At 41.6% G+C, this 26238-nt stretch overlaps 1 pseudogene; it reads right to left on the bottom strand.

Moving 5' to 3' along the window:
- Nucleotides 1-24800: 24800 nt before the first annotated feature.
- LOC131410495 (ras-related protein Rab-40C-like) lies at nt 24801-25605 on the bottom strand (annotated as a pseudogene).
- Nucleotides 25606-26238: the final 633 nt, after the last annotated feature.

Genomic DNA, 26238 nt, shown 5'->3' with positions numbered 1-26238 from the left:
CAGATTTTCAGAATCTCTAATCTCTCATTCCATTAACCAACATTGGCAAACTTGTAAGATGCATGAAGTGTGATTGGCACACTCTCCCCAAGTCCATTTTTGGCCACTCTTTTCTCTCTTGGTGCTTATGACTTGATTTCCAGTGTCTTCATGATGTTCACTGACTGTCCAGGACCACAGCCATGCTAGCCATCTTTCTCTGCTTTCAGCATATTCAAGATAGTGAAAGGAAGGTGACTTAGGGAGCCAAGGGCTTACCATGTTTATCTAGGATTTCAATGATCCAAGTACCATTCTCCTTTCTGGAACTACTCTGTGATTTCCAGTATTATACTTGCTTTATTTCTGACTGGAAGCTTAACCTTTATGCAACCTTATCACCTCCTTTCTCTTTCTTGGATTCTTCTGAAATTGCTTTACTACCTTGATTTGAGTCTTCCATGTTTTAATGGTTATTGTTTCTGTTCAACCCTTTCACCCAGAGACTAATTACTATATTTCCGACTTTGGGGCCTTACCTTCTATTTCTGGCAACTATTTTGCTGGCATGTTGGTTTTGGACCCACACTACCTCTGAACCATGATTAGCACAGGGATAATATTCATCAGGACTGACTTGAGCCTCTTCCTCTAACATACCTGCATTATTTCTGCTTTTGTATCATCAGCAATTACCAACTCTTATCTTTGCTCTTTTACCTACTAAAATATTTTATGATCTGCTACTGGATGACAATAATAGTGTGAATTTCTGTAATGAATTCTTTTTTTTTTTTTTTTTTTTGGGTGAGGAAGATCAGCCCTGAGCTAACATCCATGCCAATCCTCCTCTTTTTGCTGAGGAAGACTGGCCCTGGGCTAACATCTATTGCCAATCCTCCTCCTTTTTTTTTTCTTTTTTCTCCCCAAAGCCCCATTAGATAGTTGTATGTCATAGCTGCACATCCTTCTAGTTGCTATATGTGGGACGCCACCTCAGCATGGCCGGACAAGCAGTGCGTTGGCGCGGGCCCGGGATCCGAACCCGAGTCGCCAGCAGCGGAGCACGTGCACTTAACCGCTAAGCCATGGGGCCAGCCCCCTGTAATGAATTCATGCATATATCAAAGGAATGATTGTCTCAAAGTGAAAAATCCTTACATTCTTTAAACCAAAGGAATGACTGCCTAAAAGTAAAAAATCAGGCATGATGGGAACCAAATTAAACCATATGAGGGTTTATAAACTCTGTCTCTGTGTGGAAATGGCTCCTCACCTGAATCCTCTGTCCTTTCTCTTACATATTTCCCTGTACTCACTTCCTAGATAATTTGTTTCCCCTCAACTCTTCTCCCAATATATGCTATAAACTGAGAACGTGCACGAGCAATATTTACTTCCTTGGAAATAGTATAATAACATCAAGACTATCTAAACAAGAACTGAAATCAAATGTCCAATACTTAGTCACAACCTTAAATAAACTTTTAAAAGACTTGTAAAGAAAACTAGAAATCTTGACTATAGAGCCTAAACCAAATCTTGAAACAAATGGAGAAACATGGATTCTTGACGTTGTGACATAAGACTGAAATTGTAAAAATATAAAATTCTACCAAATTAGTTTATAAGTTCAGTGTAATTTTAACAAAAATTAAAGTTAAGTTGTTATAACTTAAAGAGTCTAAATTTCACCTGAGTGAGTAAATAAGTAAAGATAGCCAATGCTGTTTTTAAAAAGAAAAGTAATAATCAGGAACTCATTTCATGTGATCACAAACCATGTAGTAATCCCTTAACAATTTTAAATATAATGGTTTTGGTGCAAGATTCAACTAATAGATCAGAACAGAACAAAGTGAACACCCTACCAACAGATATTGGCCTATGGAGCACTTAGTATAGGGGGACTAAGATCATGAATGAACACATACTGCTTGGTCAGGCGTGGGGATGGGGACAAGGAAAATCCCTACTTTATGCATCAAAAAAGTCCAGGTGGATTAAGAGTTAAAGTAAATAATGAAATCCTATCAGAACCAGGAAGAAAAAAAGAATACCAATAATTATCTGATCTAAAAATAAAGAACTTTCTAAGCATAAAAGCAATGAAAGAAATCACAGCCAGAAGAACTATCAATAAATTTGACTACCTAAGAATGAAAATTTCTGTGTCATATATAAATTTAAAGACCAAGGACACACTGGGAAAATATTTGAAACATTCACGATAAATGATAGGAGCCATCAACCTATAATATGCTTATATGCTCATACAAATTGATTAAATGAAAAAAAATCCTTAAACCCAATAGAACAATTGTCAAAATGACACAGCAAGCAATTCTTAGAAAAAGAAATACAAACACCCAATAAACATATTAAAAAATGCTCAGCTTCACCAGTAATCCAAGAAATGTGCGTTAAACAATAGAAAACTATTTTCTCCCCTTACGAGTGCTAAAGGTCAAAAAAATTTCTCATTCAAAATTTCAAAGACGGTAAGTGTGAAAATTGGTACAACCTCTAAAAGAAGAGTCTGCCACTATGTTGAGAATGCCATAAAAATTCTTATCTTTAGATGTATTAATTCTATGTCTGGAGACCCATCGGGAAACAAAAGTCATATATATACTCAATTGGTTATATCTCAGAGTAATGTACATAAAATAAAACAATAATTAATGTAAGTAAAATAACTCCAAATGTCCAGCAATTGAGGGAAGATTTTAAATTATTGTACATCTACGCAAAGCATTATAATTACTAAGTAATATTTGCAAAGAATATTTTTAATATGCAAAAGTGCTCATCAAGTGTCAAATGGAAATAAAACATGATATAAAGTGGGATAACAAGGTCTAACAGCTTTCCCACCATACAAACATATGTAACCACAGTTTGTATATTTAGGGCAGTTCCATATACATCACTCATTTTGTCCTTATTTGGTAGGAAGGGGAAGCATTACTTGCCTTCTTGGGTTGATGAAAAAATAGATTCATTTTATTATTGTAGCCTCTGTACATTTTTCCCCTAAGGTTGATGAGATGTACAAAGAGCTACTTAAAATAATTATAGGATGTGTCAATTTTCTGAAACTGCTCCTGAGTTCCTTATACCATTAAATAAAATGTAGTGTATTTTCCTGTATGATCTCACTCATATGTGGAATATAAACCAACACATGGACAGAGAAAACTGGACTGTGGTTACCAGGGGCAGTGGGGGTGGGGGGTGGGCACAAGGGGTGAAGGGAGTCATATATATGGTGATGGACAAACAAAAATGTACAACCCAAAATTTCACAATGTTAGAAACCATTAAAACATCAATTAAAAAAAAAATGTAGTGTATTTTCTGAGTAGCTAGTGTATGCCAAGCTTTTCTCTTGCCACAGGGATACACTGGTGAACAACGATGAGAGAGGTTTTGCTTCTCTTGGAATGTAACACTAAGGAAAGGAGGAGGTAAACCAAAGGCAAACACACAAATAAACAATGTCATGCCAGACCTCGCTGAATGCTAAGAAGAAAAGAGAGTGTTTTGGTGGAGAATTAGGGTGTGTGGAGTGACGGGAACAGGGGCTTTATTAGAGTGATCAGGGAAGACTTACAGGAGGAGGTAGCGCTTGAGCAGAGACCTGAATGACAAGAAGGAGGCAGCCATGGGAAGATCTGGGGAAAGAGAGTTCCTAGCAAAGGGAACAGTATGTAGGAGGGCCCTGAGGCAGGAAAGAGGTTAATAAGATACCCGCTTTATTAGTCAGGGTTCTCCAGAGAAACAGAACCAATAAGATGGATATACATGCATATATCTATTTACATATATATATCTGTATTTTACATATATGTATAAGTATTTTAAAGAATTGCCTCACGTAATTACTGTGGCTGAGAAGTCTCAAGATGTGCAGTCAGCAAGCTGGAGACCCAGGAGGGTCAAATATTAATCTCATCTAGAAACACCCTCACAGACCTCACAGACACACCCAGAATAACATTTGACCTAATGTCTGGGCACCCTGTGGCCCACTCAAGTTGACACACGAAATTAACCATCACATCCACTGAGTTTGGAGTATGGTGAGCAAGAGGGAGAGTGGTGTGAGAGGAGATTGGAGAAAAACGCTGGTGTCAGATCATTCAGGGTTGTATAGGCAACTGCATGGAATAGATCATAAATAATATGGAATCAGTGTATGTCCTACTGGAAGGCACTCGGGGAAAGCAGAACTGAAACTGACCGATTGCTCAGAATAAATAGGATGTGTATGCACAGAGAAGTGGAAAGAGCATGTCATCAACTAGAACAAGATCGTGATACAAAGCAGATTTATATTATGACTGTCTGATACAAAAGGCCTTTAGTTTCTTCAGTTATTCTACTCATTGGCTAGGGAGCGGGGCTGAACTAACTTTTGCCAATAGCACTTTTATTTTAACTAACATTATAGGGAAGTTCAGGTATAACTGACGTGAAGCTCATTTTTAGAAACCCCGTTTTTCCTTTATCATACTACCTTATGTTTAATAATATGAGGACCTCAGGAGCAGTTCCAGAAAATTGACACACCATCTAAATGAAAAGTAACAAAAATTGTCCACTCTTTGTACAGGTTACTAAAATTAACTATTAAAAGTTTAACAATGAAAAGCAAATAGACAATACTGTCCAATCTTATTAGTCATGTAAGGGTACTGATGAGTGAAACTGGACTAATCATAAATTTAAGAAAAATAAAATATTTATTGTGAAAGGGTAAACACAAATCTGAAAGCTTAGCAACACAACATAAATGAACAAAAAAAATCCGTTAGATTTCAATGCTCGGTCGATTTAATTTTATTGCAGCTAAACTCATCTCTTCCCTGTGAGCAGATTGCAACATAAATGGATATTTATGACATTTTATAACTATCCATAGTTCAGTGTTAAGAAAATATCCGAAAATGCTTTTTATTTATTTATTTCAAGATCGGTGAAGTGGAATAACTTACAGAAGAAAGAAGCGAGGCTCTCTATTGTGCCTTTCTTGTGTTTGCTTTTTTTGCTTTCTCTTCTCTTTATATGCTAAAGTTTAATGGACTGGTAAGAAAAATTTTGGGAAAGTTTAGAATCAATTCTTTCCTATCCAACTGACATATAACGGCCCACCTTCAACCATTCCAGCTCCTTCCATCTCCTTTCCCCCTTAACCTCTGAATTGCCCACCTTGCAGAAATCCAACGCTGGAGAAGCTCAGCTGTTGCTTTCTCTGCATCTTCCCCAGCCTGCTATTGACAGGTGAGCGAATTTCCACTAATTAGGATCCTCAACCTCTGTTGAGCTCCTGATGCTGTAAACAAGCCTGGACTTTCCTCATCAGTGTCTTGTCTTTTCCATGCTTTCACTATCTCCCTCAAGACCCCTGCTCAGAGTTCTGCCTCATGCTCAGTAAACACCTTTCAATGCGTCTCTGCCTTTGTCACAGAACACAGATGCCTTGCTAAGAGTTTCCACGATTTTTAAAATTTTTCGTCTATGCATTCTGGTCTTAACACTCACTAAATTGTCCCCACAGCCTCCCATCCATGCCACACCCTGAACCCCAGTGTAGATGGAGTTCCTGGTCTCATCTCAGCTGCTTTCCCCACCTCGGCCCTGACACCTGTTGCCTGCGTGCCTAGCTAGGCCTAAGCAGATGCACTTCCCCAGATACCTCCCTCTCTCTGTCATCTTCCACCACTTCCCTGAACATATTTAAAGGTCTTTTACCTAAAAAAGATAAGCAATAACACAACAGCCCAAACATATACCTTCCCTCAATACTAATCAACTATATCTCTCTTCTTCACAGTCATGTTCCTTACAAGAGAAACCCACACAGAATGTCCACTGCCTCCCCTTCCGGTCTTCATGCTTGCTCTACTTACTGTTGTCTGGGACTCTCCCTACCATTTCACCAAAATTGCTCTTCCCAGGGTCATTAATGCTATTCCATTGAACAGGTCCCAATTTTTATCTTTTAAAATAGTTTTGCAGCCATGTATATTGTTGCTTCCTTTCTCTTTGCTGACAATTCTTTTCCCTTGAGTTCTATGTAATGCTGCTCCATGGCTTTCCTCCTACCTCTCTGGAAGATCCATCTCAACACCTGTATAGGCTCATATTCCTCCCGTCCACATGTCACAGGTTTCTGCCTTTAACCCCCATTTCTTCACATTTTACAAACTCTCTGGGTGACTATCTACTTCCATGTAGCAATTTTCCTACGGCTTCCAATTACTATTTACAATCCTGGCTTCCATCTTTGGGTCCAGACCCTGACAACTAGGGTGCCATACGATTTTATATCCTGATCTGGGCTCTTTTGAGAATGAAAAGGGGCACTAATAATAACTTCACTGTGATATAAGGATAGACTGGAACTTTCCTTGGCAAACAAAGCATATGGTCACTCTACTTAAAACTAACTGACATTGTCAAAAATTTAAACATAGAGTTATCATGTGGCCCAACAATGCCACTCCCAGAATTGAAAACATATCTTCACATAAAAATTTGTACACAAATGTTCATAGAATTATTTTCATAATAGTCAACAAATGTGCATCAACTGATGAATGAATGGATAAACAAAATGTGGCATATCCAGACAATGGGATATTACTCAGTCATAAAAAGTAATGAAGTACTGATATATGCTGCAGTAGGGATGAACCTTGAAAACATTATGCTAAGTGAAAGAAGCCAGACACAAAGGCTACATAATACATGATTCTATTTACATTAATTGTCCACAGAAGCCAAATTCATGGAGACAGAAAGTGCATTAGTTGTTTTCCAGGGGCTCAGTGTAGGGAAGAATGGGGAGTGACTGTTAATGGGTATGAGGTTTCTTTGTGAGACAATGAAAATGTTCTGGAGTTAGGTAGTGGTAATGGTTACATAACTTTGTAAATATATGAAAAACTATTGATTGTACACTTTCAAACAGTCAATATAGTATCTGCATTATATCTCAATAAAAAAATCTTGACAAATAAATCTTTCTACATTGGTGTCCCACATCCAGGTACCAAATTGAATTCCCTCTTCTTATCTCATTGAATGGCACCACCCTCCATAGAGATACTCAAACCTAAAGTCTGGGAATCATTCTTTACACCTTTTTTCTATCCCTGAATTCGATCAAAGAGATTCTTTAATTTTACCTTCTTAATCTCCTGTATCTCTTCTCTTCTTTCCATACACATTGTCTCATTTTAGGCACATCCTTCAGTTCCTTCTTAACATATTGCTATTCATTCACTCAGCAAATATTCATTAAATGCCTATTATATGACAGACTGTTCTAGGTACACGTGATGCATAATGGAACAAAATGTACGAAGATTTGCTCTTAAGGAGCCTACCTTCTAGTGGTCAGAGAACAATACAAATATAAAATATAATAAATAAGTACATTATTATATGGTAAAGTAAAAGGTGGTAAGTGCTACAGAATAAAACAGGGTATGGGAGATCAAGAATGCTTGTGGGGTAAGGGGTTGCTATTTAAAATAGGGTGCTTAAGGTACACCTTATAACAAACGTTCCATTTTGGCAAAAACTTAAATGAGTTGAGAGTGTATCTAGAGGAATATATGGGGATACCTAAAGGAAAAACGTTATCAGAAGAGGAAACAATCAATACAAAAACCCTTAAGAGGAAGTGAGTCTGAAGAATTTGAGGACTAAAGGTGCTGGTCACCAATTCCAATGTGTGTGTGTGTTTGTGTGTGTGTGGAGGATTTCCCCCACTACCAAGCAATTCTCAGAGACCAGAGGGGTGTCCTACAATTCAACTCAATTATGACACTATCTACCTGAAGACAGTATCAGATCTCACAGGTTAAGGGCTCAGTCCTACAAGAGAGCCCCCCCTCCCACTTCAGATGCCAATCACAAGTCCAGGTTGTCACCTGTGCTTCTGACCCACTGGCTATAGATTGGAGGTTCCAGTGATCCCTTCCTTGAGTTTGATTAATTTGCTAGAGCAGCTTACAGAACTCAGATGAACATTTTACTTACTAGATCACTGGTTTATTATGAAAAGATATAACTCAGGAACAGCCAGATGGAAGAGTGGCACAGGGCAAGATATGGGGAAAGGGCACAGAGCTTCCATGCCTTCTCTGAGCATACCCCTCTCCCTGAATCTCCATCTGTTCACCAACCAGGAAGCTCCCCAAACCCAGTCCTTTTTAGGTTTTTATGGAGGCTTCATTACCTAGGCACAATGATTAAATCATTGGCTATTGGTAATTGATCTCAAAGTCCAGCCCCTCTCCCTTCCCCAGAGGTCAAGGGGGTGGGACTGGAAGTTCCAACCCTCTAATCACATGAATGGCTTTCCTGGCAACCAGCTCCCATGCTTAGGTACATTCCAAAAGTCACCTCATTCATATAAAAAAAGACACTTTTATAGCTCTCATCACTTAGGAAATTCCAACAGTTTTAGGAGCTCTGTGCCAGAACCAGGACCAAAGACTAAACATATATTTATTATAAATCACAATATCACAGGACCGATCAGATAGGAGGTCAGAATGGCTGAGCAGTGAGTGAAGGAGAGAAAGTAGGTGAGGTCAGAGAGGTGAGAGAGAGGACAAGTTATGTAGTATATTTTAGGTACTTTAGGTACCTTGGCTGTTACTCAGGGTTTGAGCAAAGAGTGATAAATGTCAAGACAATTGTTCTAGTGGTGAATACAGATTTTTTTAAAAAGAGTAAAAGCAGAGAGATCTGTTAGGAGGCTTTTGAAATAGAAAATGATGGCTCTGATCAAGTGGTAGCAGTGAAGGTGGCCAGAAGTAATAGAATTCTAGCCATATAGTGATGGATATAAAATTTGCTTATGGATTGGATGTGGGGTGTGAAAGTAGAGCTATAGGATTTGCTTACGGATTGGATGTGAAATGTGAAAGACAGAGGGAAGCCAGGTGGTCCTCAAGATTTTTGGCCTGAGCAACTAGAAAAATGGAGACGCTATCATCTGAGATGGAGAAGACTGCCAATGGAGCAGGCTTTGCGGGATAAGTTCTGTTTTGGACATGTTAAATTTAAGTGTCTATTAGATGTCCTAGTGGAGGTCTTGAGAAGGCAGATGCATAAGTAAACCTAAAGTGTGGAGGAATGGGCTTAGATTTATGTATATATACTAGTGAGGTGTCAGCATATAGACGGCATGAGTATAAAGAGAGAAGAGAAGAGGATCAAGGGCAGCATCCCAGGGCACTCTAACATAAAGAGTTGGGGAGAAGAGGTGGAATCAGCAAAAGAGAACGAAAAGTGAGGTAGAGAGAAAATCAAGAAAACGTTTGCCCTGGAAGCAAGGTCAAGAAAGAATATCTAAGAAAAGGATTTATGCAGCTGCATCATTACCAATATATCACTTAAGATAAAGACTGAGAATTGACCACTGGATTTAGCAAAACAATTTCTGTGAAGTGGTGAGGTTTAAAGCCCAATTGTAGTAGGTTTACAGAAAGAAATTGGGAGGATAGGAATTGGAACAATGAATATAGACAACTCTTCTAAGATTTGCTATGAACAGGAGCAGAGAAATAAGGCAGCAGTTGGTGGGGAAAGTGGGTCAAGAGAAGGATTTTAAGATGAGAAGAGTGACAGTGTTACCAAACCAGGCTCATTTAGCCCACTGCACAGTATGCCAATCACCAAGATGAGGAGTTTGCAGCAGAGAAAGGGTTTATTCACAAGGCAGCCAAGCGAGGAGATGAGAGAACAAGTCTCAAATCCCCCTCTCCAAAAATGGATATTATGGATATTTATGGGATAAAGGGGCAGGGTGGTCTGAAGTGTGGGATAGATAATTGGAGGTATGGAAAAGTGAAGTAATTGATGCTCTGTGCAAGTGTAGTCAAGCTTAGTGGCTCTTCATAGGATGCATATTCACAAGATGGTGGCATTAGCATGACCTGAGGGTGGAGTTTTTGGCCCCCTGACATCAAAGGGTCACCTACTGGGCATTCACCAGGCCAGGTTGATAAGTTGGTGGTCTTAACTTGTCCTGAACTAGACAAGGGGTTGACTCTCAGTTCCCCCATTACCATGGTGACCCAAGTGGCAGAGATGTTATCCATAAGGAATCTAGTGGGAGTCTGATAATATATTGCTTATCCACATGACTTATAAAAATAGTCATGGCTATTAATGGCTATTTGGCCACCGGTTTCAACAGCATATTGTTTGCTGATGGGAATGATTCATGGATGAAGAAAACTGTCTCGGGAGAGCAGAGGAGAATTGCTTTGAATAGTTGAGATGTAATGGGGTCTAGGAAATAGGAGAGACTGGCTTTAGATGGGAGCACAGCGAGCTCACCTGGTGCCATGCAGCGTGTGTCAGGATGTGCAGGCACTGAAGGTGGGTAGATGTAGTGTTTAGAGTCTATGGGGGTTTTCTTCTGCTGCTTCCACTTTCTCAGTGAAGTAGGCAGCAGGGTCAACAACTAAGTCTGAGGTTCTGGGAGGAAGTAGTGGTTTGAGGGAAGAGAAGTGATGAAATAGTATCTAGGGGAGTGGAGGAGTGAGTGGACATAAAGCATGATGGCTGGGCAGCACAAAGGGCCCATTTGAAGTTCTCGGTGGTGAATATTAAATGAGATCCGTCAGTGAAATTTTGTGTCTTTCTCACTAGCCTATTGGCTCCATGTTTGCCTTGTTCATAGTCAGAGCCCCAGTGACTAAGACAGTGCCTGGCACACAGCAGGGATCTCACCCTACTCTGCCTCTGGTCTGGCCTCTCTAATTCATTCTCCACACAGCTGTCAGAGATTACTCTAAAAACAATGCCATTCCTCTGCTTACATTTTCACAGACAGTGGCTTCCTGTAGATCTCAGAGTAAGGTCTTAACTTTTTATCATGGTATAGAGGCTCTTCATAGTCTGGTCTCTGGTTAGATTTCAACCTTGGTTTACCCTCATGGCCCACACTCTAGAGCTGGACACAACAGCTACTTGGAAGTTCCCATAATGTTCCCTGCTATCTCTTTTGGATTATAGCCTTCACCTGATTAACTCCTACTAAGATTTCAGGGACTCAGCTCAGAAATAACCTCCTTCAAGGAGCATTTGCTGATGTCCTCTTAACACCACCTCCTCTCAATCTGCCTTAGATGCCCCTTAGGTGACCTCTATCATAGCACTTCCCGTAGTGTATTATAATTGTCTCTTCTCTTTGTTCTCCAAAGTATTGCATGCAAATTCTAGGACAGCAACGTGGTATTTATCTGTATCCTGAGCTACTCCCATGGTGTCTGGCATATAACAGGTGCTCAAAAAAAAAATCTGTGGAATGAAAGAAAGAAAAATTGGAGCCAATAATAGTTGTCTATTGTCTATCCAGTCAGAGATCAGTGAATGTTAACACTATATATAGCAGGAAGCTTCAAGACAGCCATTCTTGACCTTTTTGGATTATTTGCTTAATTGTTTGACTCTTCTCTACTGCTAAATGTACTTTATGGTATATCTTCGATTTTTACAAGTAAACAGTTGTGATTTACTTAAGATTTAATTTACAGATGCACTTTCAGTAGGACACACTCTGAACAGTTTTTCAGATCCTGGAGTTAGGTGGCTCTAAGCCATGCTCACTCTCTTACCTACAATTAGCAAGGGGGAGGAGGCACACACTCCGGAGTCCATTAGACCCAGGTTGGATCTCCACTCCTTCTCTTTACCTTTCTGAGTCTCAATTTCCTCATTTGCAATAAGCTTTTCTGGAGCGATATTGAAAGGATGGCATTTTGTGGATGAACAGTAACTGCTAATTAGCTATTATAATTGTGACCTGGGACTCTCATTGTTTAGGCTGCTGCCCTGAATAACAAGGGGCTATAGAGCTGAACAAAACCACGTGTTCCACTTGACAAACTACCTCTTTCCCTACTCTCTGAAGTCTGCCTCCTTCTCCCCCTTTAGGTCTTACTTTAAATGTCCTCACCTTCTCCGGTTACTCTATCTAATTTAGTTCTCACTACACCTGCCTCCACTCCCTTCAGTTCATCTGCCCCCATTACCACCCTCCAGCTCCCTCTTTGTCATCACAACTTTCCATTTCCTTCATGGGGTTGGTCACCATTTGCAATTCCAGAGTACAAGTCTCATAATTATCTTGTTCAGAGTAATAGCTCCAGTGCCCTGCTCAGAGTAATAGCTCCAGTGCCCTGCTCAGAGTCTATCTAGAACATAGCTAATAGGCAGTCAATACATATCTGATGAATGGATAAATTGCTCTATATTTTGATCACACCAAACAATTTGTATAGGATTTTTGGGGAGTTGTTTAAATTCAGTGAGTTGCCTAGAAACTGTGTCTCTACCTTCCTAACATGAGGAGAGCATCTTTGTCATCAAATGGCGTTGGCTGGTTTCTGAGACTTCCCCTCTGCCTCCCCATTCCCAAGGGATTCACCACTGTAGAATATTGACAATTATGTCAAAGAATGTTCTGTGCTTGCAGAACCATTTGTAAATCTGGACCATCTTTAAAAGTTCTTAGCAATGCATGGAAACAGAGAACATCTAGAAAAATAGGTAGTTTCTCCAATGAAGCCTCTGTCAAAGAAAGAAATATAACGAATATGAAACCTACTGGCCATGCCTTAAGAAGAGAATCACAGACCAGCTACCCGAATTTTGCCAGGATCTGAGGGAACATGCCAGAATGCTCGAAACACTGATCATGCCCTCCAGTCACTTACAAGCTGGCTAGAGAAGTCAAGACTGACATCCTTGAAATCTAGTGAGAATACAAGTTGATATAAATTATGGGCTAAACTGTGCTTTACAGAGTACTAAAGTTACTGTAACTTTAGTACAGAATGCCTGAAGAGAGGGAAGATCAGTGAAGACTACAGGCTTCCCACAGGGGGTGGGGCTTGAGGAAAGTGTAGAAATTTAAGGAATTGTGGAGGTGTGGCCAAGAGAAGAGGGTCTGATCAAAGAGTAGTGTCTGCTGCTGGTGGTAGGCTTGTCATCCACATAGGCAGGTAAGGCCATAACCTGAACCCTGCCCCTGAAGTGGGCAGTGAGTGGAACCGTGGGTGGGCCCATGCTCTGGCAAACTGCGCTGCATGTAGGATGAACCACTTGCAAAAGTTGTGGTTTCCTTGCTACTTCTCTGTTGACTCCTGCCTTCCCCAGAACAAAGCAAAACTAAATCAACAGCACCACAATAAATGCAACAAAACAAAACAAAAAATTATCTACCCACAGGATTGGCAGCAGTTGGAGATTCCAGGCTCCTGCCAAAGGAACTAAGGACAAGTGTTTATGAAAATGCATCTGGCTGAACAGTTGTTATTTCCCATAAAGGATGAAAGATTGAAAACAAATGACAGCAGGATACACAGCATGGCTGTGTGTGAGTGTGTGTGTACGTGTGTGGTGTGTTCATACATGGTGTGTGCATGGGTGTGACTGTGTATGTGTATTTGTGTGTATGTCCATGTTGTGTGTCTGTGTTGTAGTGGTATGTGTGTGCAATGTGCGGCATGTATGCTTGTGTGTATGTGTGTGTGTGTGGAGGGAGCATGTTTCCCTACCTCCGCTGGCACCTACTTGGGCATCCTGGGTTCTTGGCTTCCTCATAGGCAGAAGGAAGTTTGGGGTGCGGCTTCCTGCTCCCTTGTCCACTTTTGGTCGCACCGGGCTTTCCCCTTGTGCCCGCTGCCCACCTGCGCTGACCCTCCCCGCGATTGGTTTCCTTCCCAGTGGCAGGAGGGGGGCTCTGCTCCTCGGGGAAGGCGGGAAGGCGGAGGAAGTGACTTTGATGGATCGCATTGCACGGGAGGCTCTGCGCTCCCAGATTAGAGAGGCGGCAGCTCAGGCGCGCGCGCCTCCGTCCGGGGGTTGTTCTGATGAGATAATTTTTCTCATTAACCTTGATAACTCTCTGCTGATACACGGATCTGTTTGCACTAACACAGAACTGTTTTTTCCTTCTTCTTCTTTTTCAAAATCCTTTCTGTCTTCTATACTTTCCAGGGGGGAGAACTTGGAGGCTGGTGGCGGCCTGCGCTGCCTGGATGTTTAGTAGCCGGTTTGCCAGCTTCTGGGTGCCCCGAGCAGACCTAGTGGGAGGAACCGAGCAGGTCCCTGTCTTCAGTACCCCGGGTTTTCTTAGGTATAAAGCTCTCAACAAATATAGACTGAGTGTTGGAGGGAATGAGAGATTTAGGGATTCTAGAAACTATGAGAGCTGGAGGTGGGGCTCCCACTGCTAGCCTGCAGCCAAACCCAGCCTGCTGCTATGGCTCTTTAGCACCGCCCTCTTATTTCAGACACTGTAGCCTCTGTCCCAGTTGTTCCTGTGCTGGAAAGTAGTAGGGGACGTTCATAGCCATTATTTGGGGTGTCTTCCCCAGAACACTTTCTCTTCTCCCCAATTAAAATGTATCCTGTACATACTTCTCTTACAGTGTATATTACAATGAATTGTGCCCATGATTCAAGTCTTTTCCCTTGGTAGGCTGTGAGCACTTGGAGAATATGGGCTTTTTCATCTTTGTTTCCTCAGTATTAATACAGTGTCTGGCACATAGTAAGCACGTGATAAATATTTGTTGACTTTTGACATAAATTAGATAAGACATGAAATTAGGAAGTACCTTGAATACTTCATGGAGTCCAATTTTAAGGAGAACTTAGAATAGGTTGCATTGTATCCATTTAGGTCCTAATGTTGGATCCTCATACCTGCTTATCTAGACGCTGAGTATCTTCCCAGAGTTTGTTATAAGGGAGAGAGGCCAAGGCAAGCTGATATATTGAGGCTATTAGTCTTTTATCATGAATAATCGCAAACATAGGGACAAAGAATTTAATAGATTAATAAATTAAATACTTTTATGAAAGCCCAATGCAATATAATTATGTTGTCTATGAGATAAGGACAGCATTTATTTTTAAAATAATTCACAATATACCACAGGAAGTATGATCCAGATATAGGACAGAAATGAAATGATGGCTATCTTTCAAGTGTACCTTTATGAGTTTACACATAATTTAGAAATTATATCAGAATTCTAAATTCAAGCTCCTCCATGAATGTGATGCTCAGGCAGAAGCTTTTCCTGACTCCTAGTCCCTGATTCAATCCCCAACCACACACACACACACACATACACATCCCCCCCAAACACTTTCTCTCCTTTCTCCTCTCGACCAGGCAGAAGCCATTCAATAGCCTTTGCCTATAAACTGACACTTAATCTTGGAAAGATGTCATGTGTTTCTTGGGGAGTGAAATTATCCTCATAATTCATTAATGAGGCCAACAAAGATGTTATATTGGGTCGTAAGGGCAGGAGGAGTAGAATCTGAAGAACTCCTGTTGGTTCATAACCCCAGATTTCCCTGGGTGAAATCTAAAACTGGCCCCTGTACACAGAGGGCAGGGAGAGACCAAAGAAAGAGTTAAACCACTCCAGATTGGTAGGTGGCAGGTTTAATAAGCAAGGGAACTTACACATGAAGCTTGTCTTGATTGGCTGCAAGATGAGTAGATCTCTGTATCTACCCACCAGTATTTAAAAGTTTATATAGAGGCCTTTACTGAGTTCAGTCACATATACTGTCCAGATGGTCTTAACAACACATTGCTCTCTCAAGGCTGTGTCCTTGAAATGGTTTCCACTATGGGAACGGTGGGTAGAATGTACGTTCCAGGGACAAGGGAGGGGGTAAGGAGCCTCTGATTGCCTGGGTCCAGCTCACAGATTAACCAGTGGTCATATCCTCTCTATGAACCCCTCCAACAACTCTGCAGGCACTCTAGGTGTCTCTGCAGAATGCCGGGAGGGTTAGCTGGCAGCTACTGTGGAGTTGGAGCCAGTGTTGATGTTTGAGGAAAAACTCAGACTAAAGGGAGAAGGGTGATGTTCTCTTTTTCAACAGGGGTGGTTCTCAAACTAAGTGTACTAGTTGCTGATGCTGCTGGTCCTGAAAGCCACTGCTCTATAGGAACCTGATCGCAGAAAAATGCCAGGTCGCTTGAAAATTATTGGAACTGAGAGAGTAACCAGTGGTTATTATTTGAATTATAGAGAATTTAAAGCTGTAAAGGATCTTATGACCATCTAGGGCACATCCTCCTTTTATAAGCAAAGAAACAATAGGGATCTAGTGAGGGAGAGTGACATCATTTTGAAAATAAGTGACTCAATATTATACCAAGAGAGACACATAGTTGGTCATGAGGCCAACTGAGACCACCCAAGTGGTTGTTTCAGTTACTCAAGATGTTGTAAAGATTATAGCAATATACATAATGGAATTAAGAAGCGAACACATGTTCTTCATCTAAAGATTCTGGTTCCTGAGCTTGATGTGAGGAAAACTATGTTCAAGTTGTGCTCCATAAAATAATTTCTTCTTACTATCTGCTGGGCATTTTGCCAGGTCGATGGAGCTCATAGTCAAGGGAAGGAGACACATGTTTGACAATGTAATTAGAGTTGGCCAAAGAAAAGTTCTCAGATTGGCCTCCAGCTTTTTATGAGCACATCAGACCTGTAAGTTATGGATGCGTGGCAGAAGCTGTAATGGTTGCAAAGAAGTAAGCTTCCCTTCAAATGTGCCCCAGCCTTTTGCAAATGCAGAAATACATCTAAAGTCAATGAAAATCGTTATGCTGTTGGCTCATGCTGTGAGGACGCCTGGCAAATTCCAGCCAGAGCTAGTGACTCTCGTTTTCTGCTTTGATCACATGGCTTTCAGCCTGTCTCAGCCTCAGTTTCTTGTCTAGCTAATGAGATGAGAATTTAACAAAATAAGAAAATGAGAGTAATGTGCCTGACATGTGGAAGACACGTAATCAAATTGTAGCTTATGCCAAAGTGAGAGAAAGACTGTTTAGACTAATTCCACATATACTTTATTTTATGCTTTACCTCCATGCTATGAAATGGATAATATTATTATCTCCATTTTGATAATAAAAAAACGAAGTTTCATAAACATAGAGAAATTTGCTTAAGATCACCCAGTTAGTAGGTATGGACCATGAATTCAAACCCAAGACTGTCTAAAACTATTTGTTTTCTTAATGACACATTCTTTTTTTTTTTTTTTGTGAGGAGGATCAGCCCTGAGCTAACATCTGATACCAATCCTTCTCTTTTTGCCAAGAAAGATTGGCCCTGGGCTAACATCTTTGCCCATCTTCCTCTACTTTGTATGGGATGCCTCCACAGCATGGCTTGACAAACGGTGCATCGGTGCGCACCCGGGATCTGAACCTGCGAACCCTCGGGATGCTGCAGCAGAGTGGACAACTTAACCACTCTGCCACCGGGCCAGCCCCCTTAATGATGCGTTCTTAATGATACTTTAGCTTGTGGGAAGGAGAAAATCTGAAAAGAGCTGTTTGTTACCTGATCCAAGGAATGAGTTAACCTACAGTAGTTTTCTTTTGATGTTGCAGTGCATTATCATTTCAATTTTCTTAACATTATTTCATAAAGTAAGAGTTAAAAACTGGATCTGTGGTAAATTGCTACAGTCCTCATCACCCCTTTTTATCTTACACTTAGCCTGCTTCATTCGTTTATATTACCTGCCTCTTCCCTTTGGCATCTGAACTTATGGCCCTTGAATATTTCTTTTATATTTCTTCTTGCAAAAGAGCCCATATCTACACAAAGTTTAAGGTTAAGTTCATAGCAGCTTTACTCAAATAGCAAAATCAAAAAGTGGAAACAATCCATATGTCTATTAACAGATGAATGTATAAAAAAATTGTGGCATATCCATAAAATAGAATTTCATTTCTGCTAAAATGAAACGAACTACCAATACATGCAACAACATGGATGAATCTTAAATACATCACGAGTGAAACTTTATAAAATAAATAAATCTCATGGATGTAATGTACACATGGTGACTATAATTACTAATACTGCGTTGTATATTTGAAAGTTGCTAAGAGAATATATCTTAAAAAAACAAAACATTATGAGTGAAAGAAGCCAGACACAAAAGAACATATAGTATGTGATTCAGTTTGTATAGTATTCTAAAACTGTAGTTTTGTTGCCAAACTATAGTGACAGAGAGCAGATTAATGGTGGCCTGGGGTCAGGAGGTAGAGTGGGTGGGGGATTAACCTTAAGAGACATGGAGAACTTTTTGGGGTGATGAAAATGTCCTATGTCTTGATACTGGTAGTGGTTACACAAGTGAATACATTTGTCAAAATGCATTGAACCGTACACTTAAAATGGGTGCATCGAACTACACATAAATTGTACTGCAATTAAATTGATTTTTTAAATTGGCTCTTTCTTTGGCCAGCAAAAGGATGAATAATGGCACAAGGCCTTTGAGAAAGGAAAGTACCAGATAATGGGATAAGGTCAAACTATGCCCACTTTGCAAAGGTGCTGAGGGCTTGATGACACCAAGCTTCCTTGTGTCTCCGAAAATATCTGCTAAGGGATATTTGCCAAGGCCTGAACCTGAAGAATTCCAGTCCTAGTACTCTGAATTTGTTTCACAGAAACAATAAAAAGAGCAAGATGACAAAGATAAAAAGCTCATATCATGGTGGAAAATATATTGAAAGTAATGACCCTTCAAAAAGACTATAGTATGCCATGATTCTGAGGATTTTATCAGGAACTTAAGCCAATGGTGACAAAGGAGTGGGTGCAGAAGTGACAGAAAAACGTGAATGAATGGATTGATTCTGAAAAGGCAGCTGGTATAAAAGGACAGATAATCATATTACTCTTCACTGGAAATAAAAGAAGAAAACTCCCAATATTTCTGAATGAAGAGTTGAGATTGGGTTAAGGAATTAGTCTTCCAAAAAAGCCAGACTAAATATGGCTTAAATACCACAAAAAACAACACCCCAAATTGGAAAATATTCCACATAGGAGCTTTTATTTGTGATATTTGATCTGGAACTTGACATCTCACCAAGATGCAAATAATGGAGGAAACTTGAAGATGAACTAACGGAAATGCAGGCAATTTGTATATAATACCTGGAATTCACCAGAAATGCTTTATTTTAGTGATAATTCACACAAATTCTCCAGTGGTACCTGGCACAGAATGGAAGCTAAGAAAATCTTTCCTAGAGGGAGGAGGGGGAAAAAGAAAAGGAGGAAGGACCATTTTTTAAGCTTTAGCTGAATCTATATACCTAAAGACAAAAAAATGTGTTTGATGAAGGAGTTCAATAAGTAAAAGACATTAATATTTTTTCATTTACTTCACACCTTTCAATTCCCCCAATAACCTATTGATTAGTGAGTTAAAATATATATTTAGAGTAATTTCAGAAGTCCATAATTATGAAAGGCATAGATTGGGATGGCTGCTTAGAATGGATTTTTCTCTATTCCTCCCTCAGCAAACTGTGGGCAAGGAAGAAGGAAACATGCTTAGACTGCTCAGTGGATGTCATGCCCTCATCTAAGCATTTGACTTCAGGAATAGGAAATGGGCCATGATTATTGAGTAGCCATGGCAGTTCAGCTGAAGGATGATCAATGGACTTCAACTCAGATGCACAGTTTGATTGACAGAAGATAATTCTCATTCAAATTAACGGGGGACTTGAATTGGACTCATGGCGTTAGAAAGTACGAAAAGGTAAAGTCTTCCTAAATGAGAAAAAAATAATCTCTTTGGTGAGTCCATCCTTTTAGCCTGAGCCTTTTTGATAGTAGACAATATAAAAGTTTGCATTTTCAATTGATCTCTTTCAGTTTAGATTCTTATCAATGTTCTTCGTCACTATTACTTAGTATGTTTTTTCAGAAAGAGGCTAGAAATTGCCTTCTTTCCTCCAGGAGAGAGTAACTGAGCATTATAAAGGTTTCCAAAGCATGGAGCCTCAGATAAGTAATCTCATCCTTCATCCATGATAAATAAGCTGTTAAAAATAAAGAAAAAAAGGTAACAGTTGGAATGTCTGAAATGCACAGACAGTGTTGTGGAAACCTCATTTGTAATACTACAAGTCTTCCCTGTTGTTTAGCCACAATGCTGGAGTCTTCTCTATTTATATTTTTGTTTGGGGATTTTTCTCTTCCCTGAGCTAAAATGCTTTGTGCATGAGACTGAAAAGCTGCCAGGACTAGTCCATCTGGCTGGCCAAATGGATTGCACTCACTGGAGCATTGCCAGATGTATATCAGTAGAAAGTTTAATTTCTGGACAATCTAAGCCCCAGTTCCTTTCTCAGTTTGATGGAAACCACATTTCTGTTTTCCAGAAACTCCTCCAATTGGCCTGAGTGTCACAATCCAGTCTTACCTCCTATAATCTTGGTCCCAGTCTCTAGAGACCACCTGGCTCAAGAGTGCACCTCTCCTCGCTATCAAGTCCAGAGAAGTGACATGAGTTTGATGAAAATGTTTATACCGAGTGAAAAAGCACTATGTTACATTTGATTACATTTGTCTGACCTTGAACAATCTTAGGAGTCAGCATAGGCATTTCAGTTAAGTAATTTAGTTTAAATTGCTTAATTAAGAAATAAAATTTCATGGAATTCCCTAGATTAATTTGCACTTATACTTAAGAGCATCAACATTTATAATCAATTTAAAGAGGAAATAGGCCTAGAGTATTTTATAGTTTGCAGTGAAACCTAATTGGATTCATTTGGACTGAAATAGGAAATATAGAGAGATCTGATATATTTTTAATTTCCCACATCTTGAGGACAATAATAGGCATTTAATCTTTAAGAGGCACTGAGTTTTAGACTTGAAATTGCAGAAACTGTGGATTTCAAGATAAACTGGCTGATTCCCCCATGTTCTTACATTCCAGAGAAGCATTTGGTGGGGCTAGATTGCAGCAGGAACTCACAGGGGCGTTAGCCTACACCCCCATCACGAGTAGGTGATGGGTGACAGAGAAGGGTGCCTGGAACCAGCAGGGACTCTTGTCAGCCTCTGTATGTACTCTCTGCTCAAACCCTTCACTCCCCTCTTTCTCCTGAAGAATATTTTAAATGAGAGTGTTAGGATTAGATTTGAGTGTTTAAGATTTGTTTGAGGTATAGGGAAAGGATTTGAGGAGGAACAGACGGAGAGACAGAGGGAACTTTTTTGAGCTCATGTGTCTATCCTATTCAGAGATCCTGAGATCTTGAATTAAGACAACAGTAGTAGTAATGGAGAAAAAGAGATACTCTGGAGGTAATATAAAAGGACTCAGTGATCTATTGGGAGACAATGGGGGGAAAAGAAGGATGAGGGATAGGAAGAAAGGATGACTGACACCCCATCCTTGACTGGGGTGACAGCTTGTCACTCACTCATCCGCACATCCAAGTTTGTCTAGGGCTGTCTGGTTAATGCCTGTAGTACCATCCTTTTATTCTCCAGTGTGTCCCAGTTTGGTAGATAAATTTACATGGTCATCCTAGTAGAAAAATGAGTGGAAATCACATCAGGAATTCCAGGTAAGAGACTTGTTGAAGGGAGAATTTAGACTTATTATACTTGAGATGACTGTGGTACAACTGTATTTATTCACTCACCTCCTTCAAACCTTTGTTTAAATCTCCCTTTCTCAATGAGATTCCCCTGACCATCTAATTTAATCCTTCAAACTGCCCCTTGACCTATCCCTGATCCCTTTTACCTTGGTCTACATTTTCTTTAATCTTAGTACTTAACACCTTCCATCATACTGTATAATTAATTTATTTAGTATGTTTATTAACCATTGTCTGTAATCTACTATGATGGAAGCTCCTTGAGGACAAGGACCTTGCCCTTTTCTGTTCACTGATGTATTCCAAGCACCTACAACAATGTCTGCTATTTGGAAGGTGATCGATGAATATTTTTGAATGAATGAGTGGGTGAACTGAATGAACTCAACAAATATGTATTGAGCGCCTACTGCTGTTTGGGCTTTTGTGTCTATCCTAGTCAGAGATGTTCAATAGATTCCAGGATGTTCAGTAGAAAGTGAACACACATAATTCTGAGGCTCAAGAAAGGGTCTGGACTAGGGTTATAAAAGTGTGTCAGGGGCCGGCCCCATGGCTTAGCGGTTAAGTGCGCGCGCTCCGCTGCTGGCGGCCTGGGTTCGGATCCCAGGCGCGCACCAACGCACTGCTTCTCCGGCCATGCCGAGGCCGCGTCCCACATACAGTAGCTAGAGGGATGTGCAGCTATGACATACAACTATCTACTGGGGCTTTGGGGGAAAAAATAAATAAATAAAATTAAAAAAAAATTGTGTCAGAAGTAGGCATGTCATGTTTGAGCTATGGCATGATTAATATCGCTTAGTGAAATCATTTTAAGTGAGATAAGAAGAGGCCTTAGGACCAAGCCTAGAGATTAACAACAATTAGGGGAATGTGTGGGAAGAGAAATTTGGATGGAAACTGAGTAGGAGTGACCAATAAAATAAATGGAATAGGCAGAATCAGGAAAGGGTAGTGTCATGGAAACTGAGAGGGATTAATAAGAATTTTTGTAAGGATGGAGTTTTCAAAAATATGAAATAAAGCACCTTATTCAAGTAAAGCCAGAATTGCCATCACATTTATTAGAAAGATGATTGCTATGGAATGAATTGTGTGCCCCTAAAATTCATATGTTGAAGCCCTAATCCCCATTTTAACTGTATTTGGAGATAAGGCCTTTAATAAGGTAATTAAGGTTAAATAAGTTCATAAGGGTGAGGCCCTAACCTAGCAGGACTGGTGACAGCTAATACCCTGGAGCAGTAGGGTAGAGAGTAAAATGGGGGGTGAGTACAATCCCCTTTATATAGTAGTGTAGATATTGGGAGGAGAAAAATAGCCCAGGAACCAGAGACTGTGTTGAAACCCCAGGAGAGCACTATTAAAATGTGGTTACCATAAATTTCCAAGAGACAAGCTGATCATCTTCACACTATAATATGCATAATTACACATATTGATTAGAGCATATTTCTTTGTTTTGTAACTGAGGGAAATCTTGGGAGAGTTTTTAATTTAAACCAGGCAGGAGAATCTTACAAGGACATTAACAATGAAGTTTGTATTCTTTTGTTGTGATTTTAGGGTCACTAAATCAGCTGGACCTCCCAATCTAAATTATACAGTGTTGATGCTATGCCTCAAGCTGTAGAAAGTTTAGGATTGTTTGAAGTCATCTCTTAGAATTTTTTAATGCACTTCTATGTTTTTTTCTCAGAGTTTATCACTGACAATTTAAAGTCAGAGCTGAGTTTTTCTTTCTAGAGGGCATAGTTTACACCTACTAATAGAACTTCCCTGAATTAGCACATTAAACTTTTCAAAGTGAGTCTTTATTCATTGTGTCCTAATTCCTCTCTCCCTCTGAGGGAATTTGCTCCAGTGGTTACTCCACATCTTCCCTGCTTCACCAATTTCCCATCATAATACAAATACACTGTTAGTCTCTGATATTAAAGGATAATAATAAAAACATACTTTTATCCACATTACCCCCTGTATGTACCCAATTTCTCTGTCTTTTTACAGCAAAACTCCAAGTTCTTGCCTGTAGTCACCGTCTCCATTCCTTCACTATCTAGTCTCTTCTCAATCCTGTCCAATCATTTAGCTTGTTGTTGAGGTCCATCTGGCCACTATCTTCATCTCTTTGCAGCATTTGCTAAAGTTGGTCACTCATTCCTTCCTTGCAAAACACTTCTTAATTTAGCTTTTGGAACCGCCATACTATTCTGACTTTCCTCTTCCTTCACTGTTTCTTCTCAGCCTCATTTCTGACTCCTCCAGATCCTGAACTCTAAAGGTTGGAGTGTCCCAGCGTTCAGTCCTTTGTCCTCTTATCTTCTCTATAAAACTCATTTCTTAGATGGTCTCATGGTGATTTCTCGGATATCCATATCATCTCTAAGCTGATGGCTCCTCAACCTTTCCCCTGGGCTTCAGTCTGGTAAACCTAGGCACTGAACATTAACCTGTTGTTGAAAGTAAGCCTCTTGCTACCACCATCTCTAACCCAACTCTTATAATTAACATTCTACCTAGCAATGAACACCTTAATTCACCCAGGTGCTCAGGCCAAAACTTAGCAGTCACTCTTGAAACTTCTTTCTGTTTCCCAATCCATCACCACTGTTGTGTTTGCTCAACCTTAAAATGAGATACCATTTTTTTTTAAACCATCGTGCTCACAAAGGCCGGTACCTGTAGCCAGGCGTCCGAGATTGCTACCCCAAGTTTCCGAAGGATTCACTTGCCCAGTGTGTCCCCACTGGCGCCTGCGCAGCTCCCACAGCCCCCTGTGAAGTGTATGGGAATTCAAACTTCGACCGCGGATTCCTTCCCGTCTTCCCCTTAAATCCCCTCCCTCTCCAAACTTCCCAAGCTGGTGCCTACAGTTGACGTGGGCTCCCCACTTGGCTGCATCGAGGATTCCCCGCTGGCCCTTTGAAAATGTACAAAAGGAGTGAAACATATTCTATATAAATAGGAAAGGCGAGCCAGGCCTCCCAGGTCCCCAGGGACAGCCGCCTGGGGCCAGGTAAAACGCCTCCCGGCAGCTTCTCAGCCGCACCGCAGGGTCCGAGGCTTGTTCCGCCAAGACCTGCGCAGCGCCAGGAGCGCAGCCCTCCGCCTTCAGTGGAGCTCATTCTGGCTGAGCGCACCAAGCCCTGGAGGCGCGTCCCCACGCTTCCCAGGAGGCAAGTGTGGCCACAGTCTTCTCTGCTCACAGCCGGGCCCAGCGCCTGGCGAGGAGCGTTCCCCAACCAACAGCCCTCTCACAGCCGTCTGGACCGGGCAGCGCCCGGCTGCCCCGCTAGGAGATCTTGCAGTTGCTCCGTGAGCAGTTCTGGGACCAGGGGAAAAGGCGGAATGGACTTGGACCTCGTGAAGCTGTTGCCTCGCTGCCACCGCCCCCGGCCCCGCTAGCCAGGGAGTAGGAGCGCCCGTGCATCACGACGGCGTTCATGCCATTGGCCATTGAGAAGGACCTGAGGTGGCTCTTGATGGTGACCGGAAGTGGCGCTTGTCGATGAGGTGTCCACGGCTGCAGGGGACGAGGGGCCAGCTGCAGAGGTCCTGCAAGCTGAACACTCTGTTAAGTCTCCAGATCTTTTCCATGTTGTCCCTCAAGAGCACGACGCGGGACAGCTCGGTGAGGGACTCGACTTTGACGTTGCAGGGCCTGCGGGCCTCGGGTATGCAGTTCTGCGCGCGCGCCTGCGCAGTCGGGAGAGTTGCCACTTGAAGGCCTGGCTCAGCGGGTTGGCAACCAGCATCCGGGGGACCCTGGGCGCATGCTCATAGATCTCCTTGGTCCACCGCTCGATGCCGTCTAACAGCCAGCGGTTGATGAGGATACCCTCCGCGCCTCCAGAGTAGGACCTGAAGATGGTGCTGAACATGCCTTGGCCCAACGGGTCCTAGAGGTCCAGCCTCACCCGCCGGCCTTTCCGCAGGATGGTGGTCGTCTCGTAGTCACTGATTCAGTTGCTGTAGGAGTACGGGACTCGGCCGCGCTGTCCTGCAGGATCTCGCCCTTGCTCACGTCGCTGTCGCCCGCCAGCGGGAACCTGAGTAGGTAGTCAGTAGCTCTTGACTGGGCGGCCCTGGGTCCCCATCGTCGCTCACGCGCACGCAGGCGGCACCCGCCTGTCCGCGGCGCTGGAGCTCGGGAGAGGAGGCCGCGTGCCCGCCCGGCGCCCGGAGCCCTCTCGCCGACCTCTGCCGCCGCCCCGCCGCAGGGCATTCGTGGAGGCTGCGCCCGTTCCTCTGCGCCGCTGCCTCGCCTCAACCTGAGGTTCCAGCCTGTGCTGACTCCCTCCGTACCACCAGCATATCTTTCATGGATAGCCGCAATAGCTTCTTAACCCGGTGTCTTGCTTCTGCTCTTGCCTCAATATATTCTCCACATCATAGCCAAAGTGATATTTATAAATAGAAATCATATCAAGTCACTCCTGTGGTAGTCATTAGTGTTACCCACTAACCACACTGCCCCCCTGTCCCTTTGGATACCTGGTAGAATTGCGCTTACCTGCCTTCCTGTGGGTGGTTGGGGTCATGTGGCTTGTTCTGGCCAATAAATTGTAAGCAAAAATGACACCTGCATTACTGAGTTGGAGCTGATTTAATTTGCTGATTCGAGACCCTCCAGAATTTACTCTTCCCACTGCCGCAGAGACTGGCATGTTCCAGACAGTGGTGACTCCACCAGCCTGGGTCCTAGGGTGAGGATAAAGATGGTCACTACG

Source organism: Diceros bicornis, chromosome 10 (assembly GCF_020826845.1).
Source record: "Diceros bicornis minor isolate mBicDic1 chromosome 10, mDicBic1.mat.cur, whole genome shotgun sequence".
NCBI classification, from domain to species: Eukaryota; Metazoa; Chordata; class Mammalia; order Perissodactyla; family Rhinocerotidae; genus Diceros; species Diceros bicornis.
This window is presented reverse-complemented; position numbering and strand designations above follow the sequence as displayed.